We start from the raw sequence: 12,457 nt of genomic DNA, 5'->3' as shown, positions 1-12,457 counted from the left end.
TGCCGCCAGACCTGCTGAGTATTTCAAGCATCTTCTGTTTATGTTTCAGATTTCCAGCATCTGCAGTATTTTGCCTTTGTACATGCGTTGCTATGTCTGGGACTGTTTGAGTGCAATGCTATTGCTTTATAAACAGCGTTGAAACAAACATTTATCTCGCTAACACACAGCACGAATACACAGCTGGATATAAACAGCAGCCTGCAGCAGAGGGCGCAGTGGAAGTTTATTAACACAAATAATTCACCAACACAATATTTACTGCTACGCACATTCACCTCGTCTTAACTCATTATTTACATCAACTTCTTGCTTCCAATAAACACTTCAATTTGGAACATAGCTTCCAAAACACCTTTATTCACAAACCTGAACACAAGCTGCAAATGCTGCAAACACACACCAGCCCAGACTTTCCCCTTTCTGTCAACACATTCCTGCATCACTGCCTCTCCATCAACAGTTGCTGATAGAATCATACAATCATAGAATGGCGACAGCACAGAAGGAGGCCATTCGGCCTGTCGAACCGGTGCTGGCTCTCTGCTAGAGCAATTCACCTAGTCCCACGCCCCAGTCAGTTTAACATTGGTGGTGGGGAAACTTCGAGAACAAATAATTCAGGACAAAATTAATAGTCACATGGACAAATGCAGGTTCATTCAAGAAAGCCAGCATGAATTTCTTAAGGGAAAATCATGTTTAACTAACTTGCTGGAGTTTATTGATGAGGTAATAGAGAGGGTTCATGAGGGCAATGCAGTTGATGTGGTGTACATGGACTTTCAAAAGGTGTTTGATACAGTGCCACACAACAGACTTGTGAGCAAAATTATAGCTCATGGAATAAAAGGGAGGTAGCAACATGGATATGGAATTGGCTGAGTGACAGAAAGCAAAGAGTTGTGGTTAATGGATGTTTTTCGAGTTGGGAGAATGTTTGTAGTGGAGTTCCCCACGGGTCAGTGTTGGGACCCTTGTTTTTCCTGATATATATTAATGATCTAGACCTAGGTGTACAGAGCAGAATTTCAAAGTTTATGGATGATATGAAACTTGGAAGCATTGTGAACTGTGTAGAACTTCAAAAGGGCAGACAGGTGACAGATGAGGTTCAATGTGGAGAAATGTGAGGTGATTTATTTTGGTAAGAAGAGCATGGAGAAACAATACAAAATAAAGGGCACAATTCTAAAGGAGTTTAGGAGCAGAGGAACCTATGTTTATATGGGCATAGGTCATTGAAGGTGGCAGGACAGGTTGAGAGAGTGGTTAATCAAGCATACAGTATCCTGGGCTTTATTAAGAGGGGCATAGAGTACAAGAGCAAGGAAGTTATGTTGAACTTGTATGAGACACCAGTTCGGCCTCAGCTGGAGTATTGCATCCATTTCTGGGTGCTGCACTTTAGGAAGGATGAGAAGACATTGGAGAGAGTACAGAAAAGATTCACGAGAATGGTTCCAGGAATGAGGAACTTCAGTTATGAAGATAGATTGGAGAAGTTGGGATGGTTTCCCTTGGAGGAGAGAAGGCTGAGAGGAGATTTGATAGAGGTATTCAAAATCATGAGGGGTCTGGACAGAGTAGATAGAGAGCAACTGTTCCCACTCATGAAAGGATCGAGAAGGAGAGGGCACAGATTTAATGTATTTGGTAAGAGAAGCAAAAGTGACATGAGGAAAAACTTTTCACACAGCGAGTGGTTAAGGTCTGGAATGCGCTGCCTCAGAAAGTGGTGGAGGCAGGTTCAATTGAAGCATTCAAAAGGGAATTAGACAGTTAAGTGAAAAGGAAGAATGTGCAGGGTTATGGGGAGAAAGCAGGAGAATGGGACTGAGGGAATTGCTCTTTCAGAGAGCCGGGGCAGACATGATGGGCCGAATGGCCTCCTCTGCACTGTAACAATTCTGTGATTCTGCGGTGAGCAGAGCAGACACACAAGCTCAATGACAGGACAGCTCGGCTGTCCCTGAGCTTCAGCTCCCGGCTCTTACATTTCCTCATCCACACTGTCTTTACTGTGGATGTTCAGGGGTTCCTTGTCGGATCTGAGGACTGTATCCATTAAACATTCTGAGCCAGGAGATCCACACACTCTCTGTTACCAAGATTTATGGGTTATTTATACCCCCAGCTCCCTCTGCTCCTGCACCTTCTTAGAATTGTTCCCTTTATTCCATATTGTGTCTCCATGTTCTCATTACCAAGTGAATCACCTAATTTCTCTGCATTGAACTTCATCTGCCATCAGTCCACCAACTTGTCTATGTCCTTTTGAAGTTCTACACTATCCTCCTCACAGTTCACAATGCTTCCAAGTTTCGTATTATCCACAAACTTTGAAATTCTGCCCTGTACACCAAGGTCTCGGTCATTAATATATATCAGGAAAGGCAAGGGACCCAACACTGATCCCTGGGGAATTCCACTACAAACCTTCCTCCAGCCCAAATAAACATCCATTGATCACTACTCTTTGTTTCCTGTCACTCAGCCAATTCCGTATCCATGTTGCTACTGTCCCTTTTATTCCATGAGTATCTAATGCTTTTTGAAAGTTCATGTACACATCAACAGCATTGTCCTCAATAACCCTCTCTGTTACGTCCTCAAAAAACTCCAGAAAGTTAGTTAAACATAATTTTCCCTGAAGACATACGGTGCAACGTTGGCAATTCTCCAGTCCTCTGGCTCCACTCGCGAGTCTAAGACACTTCCGGGTCTCTTTAATTTCGAATGAAAAGTTGAAAAGGGCTGTTCGGTTTTCCTCTGACAGAGAGCGTGTTTCACTCGGGTTAATATAACCCGGGACTTTTCCTGCTGAAATGAATTCTGCAAGGTCCCAGCAAACACACCGGCTCCCTCCTTTCTCCCCTCTTTCTATCGGATTGTTTTACCAGGAGGGGCTCAATAATAACAAACCCCCTGCAGGGAATGACCGCAAATTGAGCATGTAAATGGGGCAAGTGGGCAGCGTTCTAGGTTCTAGGTTCCCCCTACCCCGCCCCTCCCTCCCTCCAGTCCAAGCCCCTCTTCACTTTCTTTGGGACTTTGATGAGGGTGAAATGGGGAAAGTTCCCATTGATGTTTGAATGCTGAATTGCTGCAGATCTCTGCGCACGCGCGATGTAGCCCCGCCCCCAGTGGGACGTCACAATGAGGAGTGGAGCGCATGTGCATCCTTTCCCCAACCCAGTCTGTGAGGCCATTCACTCAATCAGGGGAAGATGCTTCAAATCAGCTGCTAATGGAGACTTCCCGGGCCCGGGGGAAGGGAACAAACAGCATCTACTTCCAGCAGCCACTGCTTTGGGAGCGTGTCCGCAGATGTGCTCAGAGATTAGCATTGAGTGGTGGGAAGTTGAGGGGGAGTCGGGGAGTGTTTGTAACAGACACTGTGGAGCAGGAGCTGCTCCCGGAACATGGAGTGAGCCGGGGACATGGGGAAGGGAGAGTTCATTCTCAGACAGTGTCTGTACAGGCTCAGGGAGACACAATGGGAAGAAATCACTATTGAAAATCACTGACAATTTCACCACCCAAAGGAGAGGGAATTTTCCTGCTTTAGTTCCAGTCTCTCACTGTTTGTTGGATTGTGAACAGTGGGGGGAAAATAGCCGCAAAATAACGATGTGGACAGTTAGACAAAGAACATTTATTGCAGACACCAGGTGAGAAGTGTGAAAGGCACATTTTAAATAGTGGCTGCTTGTTTTCTGTTGAAATAGAAATGTGACTGTGTAAAGGTCACTGCTCTATCGGACAGTCCCAGTCATTGAGCAGTGCAGGGCTTGTGTTGTTTCTGAATGTCACAAACTTGTTGTAAAACCACTGCAAACACCTGGTAAACAGAAGCTGAATACTGCAGTACTGCAGTGGAGTCAGACACTGACACTGTTTGTGTTCCTGGTTTTCATTTTGTGATTGTTCATAATGATTATTATTGGAACGATTACATTGATCGCTTTTGTATCTTCTACCTCACCAATTCTTCAGGTATAAGAACAAGAAGTGCTGGAAATACTCAGCAGGTCTGGTAGCATCTGTGGAGAGAGAAGCAGAGTTAACGTTTCAGGTCAGTGACCCTTTTTCAGAACTGGCAAATATTAGAAATGTAAAAGGTTATAAGCAAGTAAAGCAGGGGTGGGGCAAGAGATAACAAAAGACAAGGTGCAGATAGGAGAAGGTCACAGAATAGTTGACCAGAAAGTCGTGGAGCAAAGGCAAACAATATGTTAATGGTGTGTTGAAAGACAAAGCATTAGTACAGCGTGATGCCGCTACCAAACGCATCTTCCCCTGCCTTCCCCTGTCAGCATTCTGAAGGGATCGCTCCCTCCGTGACACCCTGGTCCGCTCCTCCATTACCCCCACCACCTCATCCCCTTCCCATGGCACCTTCCCCTGCAATCGCAGGAGGTGTAATACCTGCCCATTTACCTCCTCTCTCCTCACTATCCCAGGCCCCAAACACTCCTTTCAGATTAAGCAGCGATTTACTTGTACTTCTTTCAATGTAGTATACGGTATTCACTGCTCACAATATGCTCTCCTGTCCATTTAGGAGACCAAACGGAGACTGGGTGACCACTTTGCGGAACACCTGTGCTCAGTCCGCATGCAGGACCCTGAGCTTCCGGTTGTTTGCCATTTCAACACTCCCCCCTGCTCTCATGCTCACATCTCTGTCCTGGGCTTGCTGCAGTGTTCCAGTGAACATCAACGCAAGCTCGAGGAACAGCATATCATTTACCAATTAGGCACACGACAGCCTGCCGGACTGAACATTGAGTTTAATCATTTCAGAGCATGACGGGCCCCCCATTTTACTTTTATTTTTATTTTTTTTTTCCTTTTTTAATATATGTTTTGTTTTTATTTTATTTCATAGTTTGTTCAGTTTGCTTACCCACTGTTTTTTTTTCATGTTGGTACTTGTGGCTGTTCAATTTTCAGTCCGTTAACACCCTATCTGTACTAATGCTTTGTCTTTCCGCACACATTAACATATCATTTGCCTTTGCTCCATGACCTTCTGGTCAACTATTCTGTGACCTTCTCCTATCTGCACCTTGTCTTTTGTTATCTCTTGCCCCACCCCTGCTTTACTTGCTTGTAACCTTTTACATTTCTAATATTTGCTAGTTCTGAAGAAGGGTCACTGTCCTGAAATGTTATCTCTGCTTCTCTCTCCACAGATGCTGCCAGACCTGCTGAGTATTTCCAGCATTTCTTGTTTTTATTTCAGATTTCCAGCATCCGCAGTATTTTGCTTTTATGTTAAGGTTTAAGAGTTACTTTTCATTCCTGCAGGCAAATACATGAAGGAACCTGAATGGATGTGGTGATTCCTGGACACAAGGAAAAGTGCAGCGAGCTCGTTCCAACACACAGTAGGTACAGGATCACTCACAATGCACAGAGATACTGCCAGCTCATCAGTTCCACTGGAACAAACAAAAGAAGTAGTCAGACATACACTGATGCCAAAGTCGAGAGACACATTTTCAATCCAACAGTCAAACAACGGCAGGAGAGACAGAAGTTGTTTCCATTTCACTCCAATTCAGTACAGCTGACAGGTTGATACATCAATCACAGTCCAAAAACAAACCCACTATCAGATCTCAATAAACTCTGTCACCATGGCCACATTTTAAATATAAAATCTGAAATAGAACAGACAAAATTTAAAAGCAAAATACTGCAAATCTGAAATAAAAGCAAGAAATGGTGGAAATACTCAGCAGGTCTGGCAGCAGCTGTGGAGAGAGAAGCAGAGTTAACGTTTCAGGTCAGTGACCTTTCAGATGCTGCCAGACCTACTAAGTATTTCCAGCATTTCTTGTTTTTATTACAGACAAAATTTACCTGATTGAAAGGTACAGAATGAATGCACGGAGGCTTCAAGGGGATTCGGACAGGCTAAGTGAATGGGCAAGAACATAGCAGATGGAATATAATGTGAATAAGTTTGAAGTGATCCACTTTGGTAGAAAAAACAGAAGGGCAGAGTATTTCTTAAATGGTGAGAGGTTGGGAAGTGTCGATGTCCAAAGGGACCTGGGTGTCCTTGTTCATGAGTCACTAAAAGCTAGTGTGCAGGTGCAGCAAGCAATTAAGAGGCAAATGGTATGTTGGCCTTCATTGAAAGGGGATTTGAGTGCATGAGTAAAGATGTATTGCTTCAATTGTATGAAGCCTTGGTGAGACCGCACCTGCAGTATTCTGTACAATTTTGGTTTCTTTATCTAAAGAAGGATATACTTGTCATAGAGGGAGTGCAACGGAGGTTCACCAGACTCATGCCCTGGGATGGCGGGATTGTCTTATGATGAGAGACTGCAGAAACTGGGCCTGTGTTCTCTCGAGTTTCCAAGAATGAGAGGTGATCTCATTGAAACTTACAACATTCTCACAGGGCGTGACGGGGTAGATATAGTTAGGATGTTTCCTCTGGCTAGTGAGGCTGGAACAAAGGGACACAGTCTCAGAATAAGGGCAGGCGATTTGAGACTGAGATGAGCAGGAATTTCTTTGCTCAGAGAGTGGGAAATCTGTGGAATTCTCTGTCCCAGAGGGCTGTGGAGGCTCAATCATTGAATATACTCAAGACAGAAATCGATAGATTTCTGAATACTAATGTTATCATACGTACGAACATCCGAATTAGGAGCAGGAGTGGGCCACTCGGTCCTTCGAGCCTGCTCCGCCATTCAATAAGTTCATGGCTGAACTGATTACTCCACATTTCCACCTACCCCCGATAACCTTTCATCCCCTCGCTTATCAAGAATCTATCTACCTCTGCCTTAAAAAAATATGCAAAGACTCTGCTTTCACCACTTTTTGAGCAAGAGAATTCCAAAGACTCACGACCCTCAGGGAAAAAAATTTCTCCTTATCTCTGTCTTAAATGGACGACCCCGTAATTATAAACTGTGACCCCTGGTTCTAGATTCACAAGGGGAAACATCCTTTCCACATCCACCCTGTCAAGACCCCTCAGGATCTGATATGTTTCAATCAAGTCGCCTCTTACTCTTCTAAATTCCAGCTGATACAAGCCTAGCCTGTCCAGTCTTTCTTCATAAAGCACCCCCCCCCCACGCCCCCCATTCCAGGTATTAGTCTAGTAAACCTTCTCTGTACTGCCTCCAACTCATTTACATTCTTCCTTAAATAAGTAGACCAGTACTGTACTCAGTACTCCAGACATGGTCTCACCAATGCCTGTATAGCTGCAGCATAACCTCCCTACTTCTGTTTTCAATTCCCCTTGCGTTAAACTATAACATTCTATTAGCTTTCCTAATGACGTGCTGTACCTGCATATTAACCTTTTGTGATTCATGCAGTAGGACACCCAGTTCCCTCGGCATCTCAGAGCTCTGCAATCTCTCACCATTTAGATAATCTGTTTCTTTTTTATTCTTCCAAAGTGGACAATTTCACACTTTCTCACATTATACTCCATTTGCCAGGTCTTTGCCCACTCACTTAACTTATCTATACCCCTTTGTATCCTCCTTATGTCCTCCTCACGAGTTACTTTCCGACCTATCTTTGTCTTCAGCAAATTTAGCAACCATTCCTTCAGTCCCTTCATCAAAGTCATTTCTATTAATTGTAAAATGTTGAGGCCCCATCACAGATCCATGTGGCACACCACTCGTTACACCTTGCCAACCACAAAATGACCCATTTTTATGCCTACTCTGTTTCCTGTTAGCTAGCCAATCTTCTGTCCATGCCAATATGTTACCCCCTGCACCATGAGCTTTTATTTTCTGTAATAACCTTTGATGTGGCACCTTATCAAATGCCTTCTGGAATCTAAGTGCAATACATCCATTGCTTCCCCTTTATCCACGGCACATGTAACTCCCACAAAGAACTCCAATAAATTGGTAAAACATGATTTCCCTTTCACAAAACCATATTGACTCTGCCTGATTACCTTCAATTTTTCTAAATGCCCTTTAAATGTCTTTAATAGCTTCTAACATTTTCCCTAAGAGAGATGTTGAGCTAACTGGCCTGCAGTTTCCTGCTTTCTGTCTCCTTCCCTTTTTGAATAAGGGAGTTATATTCACTATTTTCCAATCTAACAGAACTTTCCCCGAATCTAGGGTATTTTGGAAAATTAAAACTAACGCATCAACTATCTCAGTAGCCATTTCTTTTAAGACCCTTGGATGAAGTCCATCAGGACCCGGGGACTTGTCAGCCCACAGCTCCTACAATTTGTTCAATATCACTTGCCTGGTGATTGTAATTTTCTTGATTTCCTCTCGCCCTTCCATTTCTGACTTACGGCTAATACTGGGATGTTATTTGTATCTTCAATAGTGAAGATCGATGCAAAATATCTGTTCAATTCATCTGCCATCTCCTTATCCATGATTAATTCCCCAGACTCACTTTTTATAGGACCAACATTCACTTTATTAACTCTTTTTAAAATATCTATAGAAACTCTTACTATCTGTCTTTATATTTCGAGCTAGCATTCTCTTGTCCTCTAATTTAACCTTCCTTATCAACCTTTTAGTCATTCTTTGAACAGTATATAAAAAACGGCAATCTTCTGACCTGTCTCCCATTTTTGTGCAATTGTAAGCTTTTTCTTTAAGTTTGATACTATATTTAACTGTTTTAGTTAAATATGGTTGGTGGGTCCCACCTTCAGAATTTTTCTTTCTCGTTGAAATGTATCTTTTCTGTGCATTCTGAAATATCCCCTTTAACGTCTGTCACTGCATCTCAATTGACTTATCCCTTAACCTGATATGCCAGTTCACTTTAGCTAGCTCTGCTTTCATGCTCTCATAATTGCCCTATTTAAGTTTAAAATACTGGTCTTGGACCCACTCTTCCCTCCCTCAACCTGAATGTAAAATTCATTCATATTATGATCGCTGCTACCTGGGGGTGCCTTAACTATGAGGTCATTAATTAATCCTATCACATTGCACAATGCCAGGTCTAGTATAGCCTGCTCTCTGGTTGGCTCCAGAATGTATTGTTCCAAGAAATTATCCCAAAAACATTCTGTGTACTCCTCATCGAAGCTACCTCTGCCCATCCGATTTTTCCAGTCTGTCTGTAGGTTAAAATCCCCCATAATTATTACTGTACCTTTCTGACAAGCTGCCATTATTTTTTTCCTTTATACCCTGTCCTACAGTGTGGTTAATGTTAGGTGGCCTGTACCCCACTTCCAAAAGTGATTTCTTGCCTTTTATGATTTCTCATTTCTACCCAAACTGCGTTACTTCTACATCCTGGTATCCTCAACTTAGGTCATCCCTCTCTATTGCGCTAATAGCATCATTAATTAACAGAGCTACCCCTCCATCTTTTCCTAGCTTCCTATCCTTCCTAAATGCCATGTACCCTTCAATATTCAGGTCCTAATCTATGTTGTCCTGCTGCCATGTCTCTGTAATGGCTAACAGATCATACTGATTTATTTCTATTTGCGCTCTCAGTTCATCTGTTTTGTTTTGTTTCGAATTGTACATGCATTCGGATGCGGAGCCTTTAGTTGTGTCCTTTTATTGTTTTTGTGACCTGTAGCCTTATCTGTTGATTTACTCTTAGATTTGTATGCTCTGTCCTTCCTGTCACAGTCTGTTTATCATTTCCAATATTCATACCATTCTCTCTTGCCTTGTCTCTACTCTTTGATTTACCATTGTCTTCCCAAAGTTGATCCCTTGCCCCTACTATTCCGTTTAACGCCCTCTCTACCTCCCTAGTTATGTGGCTAGTTATGTCAAGGGATACGGAGATAGTGGGGAAAAATAGTGTAGAGGTAGTTGATCAGCCACGATCTGTTTGAATGGCGGAGCAGGTGCGATGGGCCGATTGGCCTCCTGCCCCTATTTCCTATGATCCTACGAATCTCAATAATGTACGTCAGATGTTAGACCGAGCTACACATTACATAGCAGTCAAAAAGTCCCACAAAGATTAAGACTGAAAGATAAAGTATCAATTCCATTACTACAAAGTGAAGGACTTGGAGCTTGCATAGCAGCCCATGCATAAGATTGAAAGTTAAGTTTTCATTCACAATCGTTTTCACAGAGCTAAATATTGAATACCAATCCACAACTCACAATGTACAGCTATAAAATAGAGAGAGAGAGACAGAGAGATCACTCAGACAGCAGGAAGCAGCGTGAGTGGAGCAGACAGGAGCCCAGGCCATCGGAGTTTGAAAACAAAGTGAACTGTGACATAACAGGAAAGCTGCAAGGTGATTGGTTGTGAGTAACTGCTGTTAGGGATTATCAATAAATCGTTAATACACCACCGTTCGGGTGGGTGCATAAATAGTTGGGTTATAGCGTCTCAACTCTGGCAGACTAAAAAAAAAACAGTATAAATTCAATATTCATAATAATGAACAAGTGAGTAGCTGAGTGTTATTTTTTGAGTAAGGTTTATTTTAACTGGTGAACTGTATTGATTTTTAGTAGGATTTATCAGTACTGGTAAGGTTTTATTAATAATTCTAAGGTGTTGTAGTATTGGTAAGGTTTTTTTTAAGCAGTAGCAAAGGGTCAACTAATAAATAAATGAATGGTAGGGGTGCTTCAGCTTCGAGAGTGCACCTCCTGTGCTATGTGGGAGCTCCAGGATCCTTCCCGTATCCTGGAGAACCATTTGTGCAGGAAGTGTGGTCAATTGCGGCAGCTTGAGCTCTGGGTTTTGGAACTTATGCAGCAGCTGGCGACACTGCGGTTCACTTGAAAGGATGAGAGCTGCATGGATAGCATGTTCATAGATGTAGTCACCCCACAGCTTAACAGTAAGCAGGGAGAGAGGGAATGGGTGACCACCAAGCAGTCAAAAAGAATCAGGCAGGTACTGCAGGACACTGAGTGCATCTCACTCTCCAACTGGTATTCAGTTCTGAATATGGAGGACAATGATGCTTCCCTGGGGAGAGCAGTCAGAACCAAGTCATGGCACCATGGGTGGCTCAGCTGTAAAGGGGAGTACAGGGAAGACTGGAAAAGCCATAGTGATAGGCGACTCAATAGTCAAGGAAAAATGAGGCATTCCTGTGGCCGCAGATGTGAATCCAGGAATGGAGTGTTGCCTTCCTGGTGCCAGGGTCAAGGATGTCATTGAGCATCTACAGAGCATCCTGAAGGGGGAGGATGAACAGCCAGCAGTTGTGGTCCACATTGGACCCATCGACATAGTTAGAAAGAAGGATGTTGTCCTGCAGTCAGAACTTAGGCAGCTCGGTAAGAAATCAGCAAACTTGCCATCAAAAGTAGTAATCTCCAGATTATTCCCAGTGCCACGTGCAAATGAGTACAGGAATAGAAGGGTAACACAGATGAATGTGTGGCTGGAAAGATGGTGCAGGAGGGAGGGCTTCAGATTCTTGGGACAGATCGGATGGGTTGCACCTGAACAGAGCTGGGACTGAGTTCCTTGCGGGACATTTTGTCAGTGCTGTTGGAGAGGGTTTAAACTAGTTTGGCAGGGGGATGGGGACCTGAGGGTAGACTCAGATGGGACAAAAGCTGAAATGAAAATGGAAGGCAGAAAATTAATGTCTGGAAGACAGAGGAAACAAAGGTTAGAAAATTAAAAAAAAAAGTTTGGCAGTGCTCAAGGGTATCTATTTTAATGCAAGGAGTAGAGCAAATAAAGCAGATGAGCTGAAGGCACGGAGAGACACATGGCAGTATGATATCATAGCTATTACAGAAACATGGCTTAAGGAGGGACAGGAATAGCAGCTCAATGTTCCTGTTTACAGGGTTTTCAGACGCGATAGGGAGGGGGATAAGAAAGGAGGGGGAGTGGCAATTTTGGCCAAAGAAACTATTACAGCTGTGAGGAGGGATGATATGTTGTAAGGTTTATCAGATGAGACTATATGGATCGAGCTAAGGAACAAAAAAAGTGGCAATCATAGTACACTGAGTGTACTATGGACCCCCAAACAGTCAGTGGGAGATAGAACAGCAGATATGTAGGCAAATCTCTGAGAAGTGCAAGAACAATAGAGCAGTAATAGTAGGGGATTTGAGTTTTGCGCAGTGGCAATATCGTAGCTAATGAGGTTTAACCGAAGCGTGATTATGGGGAAGCTTTGAGTAAAATGGCTATAACCAATTTTCGAGCTTCGGGCCAGGGAGTGCGCAACACAGTTCGGGTGTTCGTGACGGACAAGGAAGGAGATGCACCGGTCGATCGCACCTTCTTCATCAAGAAAATTCTCTTCGATTGCTGCGGATTTCAAGCGACGGACGTCTTCTGCCTGCAGGATTTCCCCAGCAGTGGATACTTCGAAGTGACGTTCCGGAACGTGGCGGGATGCATCAAGTTCCTGAAGGCGTTCAAGGAGAAAGGGGACCGGGCTCCACTGTCGATCCTCACAGCGGAGCCGCTCTTCACGCTTCCGTCACAACGGGACCGG

General features: G+C 43.5%; 1 pseudogene; it reads left to right on the top strand.

Annotated features, from left to right (window-relative positions):
• Positions 1–12,066: 12,066 nt before the first annotated feature.
• Positions 12,067–12,123, top strand: LOC137365915 (U4 spliceosomal RNA; annotated as a pseudogene).
• Positions 12,124–12,457: the final 334 nt, after the last annotated feature.

This window comes from Heterodontus francisci, unplaced genomic scaffold, assembly GCF_036365525.1.
Source record: "Heterodontus francisci isolate sHetFra1 unplaced genomic scaffold, sHetFra1.hap1 HAP1_SCAFFOLD_58, whole genome shotgun sequence".
Classification (NCBI taxonomy): domain Eukaryota; kingdom Metazoa; phylum Chordata; class Chondrichthyes; order Heterodontiformes; family Heterodontidae; genus Heterodontus; species Heterodontus francisci.
This window is presented reverse-complemented; position numbering and strand designations above follow the sequence as displayed.